This window comes from Gavialis gangeticus, unplaced genomic scaffold, assembly GCF_001723915.1.
Source record: "Gavialis gangeticus isolate Ggan-Ray unplaced genomic scaffold, GavGan_comp1, whole genome shotgun sequence".
NCBI lineage: Eukaryota > Metazoa > Chordata > Crocodylia > Gavialidae > Gavialis > Gavialis gangeticus.
This window is the reverse complement of record NW_017729025.1, coordinates 141466954-141468410: the sequence shown is the minus strand read 5'-3', so window position 1 is coordinate 141468410 and position 1457 is coordinate 141466954. Positions and strand designations below refer to the sequence as shown.

Here is a 1457-nt window from a genome sequence, read left to right as displayed (position 1 = left end):
TGTGTGTGTGTGTGTGTGTGTGTGTGTGTGTGTGTATAGTCAGACTAAAATCTTGTATACTGTCATGGTAAACGGGCGAGTATTTTTTAAATGTTATGTGAAAACTAATAATCACCCCCAGTGTGTTTATAAACACAGCTAGGGTAGAAAAAGAGGTGGGCCAAATATTATTTCTTGATGTCACTTAAGGGGCGTTTAATGCTAATCTTAATCATGTCACTATTCCCATTTCTTGGAAGACTGAACAAGTAAAGATAGATTAAAAAAAATGCAATTCTAGCTATGAGTGTTCTTATTAGTAGAGAAAATTCTAAAATAAAGTAAATCAAAATACAAACAAGTAGCAGGCTACATATTTTAATTAGAGTTCCCTTTTTGCTTTTTTTGGAGAGGTTTCAAAAGGTGGTAGTTGCCCCTGCTAAGGTCATACTTGATATCAAGGCATGCTCCAGAAAACTAGTGGTGAGTTCTGTTTTGAATACTCAACATTGCTTATGGCCATCTGTGAGCTTTTGGTTAAAGCTTAGTTATTTATGTGATTTATCCTAGGTAATCTGATCTATTAGGAAATGAACAAATATGTTTCCTAAATTCTATAAAAAAGGGAAAAAAAGGCTGTTTAACTTGGTTACTTATAAGAAGCCACCCATAAGTCATTCCATTTGTAAAAGAATTGTGTTTATGAATAGACCCAGTAATTTTCTTTAAAGGATCATTCTTGATGCAGCTACTTAATCTTTCTTAGGAACTGTGCACGTACTCTCTTGTCAAGGCTAGTGCCTATCACTTCTCCAGGAATGTATAGTCTAAACACACACTTAGCTTTGTTACTTAAATATTCTTTTAAGCACTACAGCTTTAAATGCACTTATACCAGTGTTGTTGAATTCTGTATTACTACAGAAGCATTGCTGGTCTAGGATGTTGCTTCCTCTTGATGCTGGTTGTGATTTGTTGTCTTAGCTGTTCCAATACTGCTTCAGTTTAGCTTGTTGTACTTATCCAAGCACGTAATCAGAGGAGCGTTGGCAGTTACTACCACAACTTGGATTTATGTGCTTTACCCAGTCTTGCTAAAGATGAAAGATGTATTTCTTTCAGGGGTACAACTAGATCCAAATATTGTCACCATTTATTTGGCTAAATGTTGATATGAAATGCTTCCATGTCTTCAGCTCGCGAATATACAACCTACTAATGCAAATACAGCAGTTACTGAACTTTATAGTTATATTGTCTTTGTCTCTGATTGTGTTCTGAGAACCTCCTTAAACTTAACCTATCCTATTCAGATCATTTTGAGATCTCTATAGTTCTATCAGAATTCAGTTAATTAAAAATCCCACTTCAAAAGAGTACAAACACAACTATTTTCTATGTTAAAATCTTACAGCTTTTTAAAGTGCGCTTCTTAAGCACAAATGATTCTTGGTCTTCAAAAAAAAAAAAAAAAAAAA

General features: G+C 34.2%; 1 protein-coding gene across 2 annotated transcripts in view; it reads left to right on the top strand.

Moving 5' to 3' along the window:
* Nucleotides 1-1457, top strand: part of PIK3C2A (phosphatidylinositol-4-phosphate 3-kinase catalytic subunit type 2 alpha) — a 115563-nt gene that overhangs the window by 43651 nt on the left and 70455 nt on the right. The window lies entirely within an intron of this gene.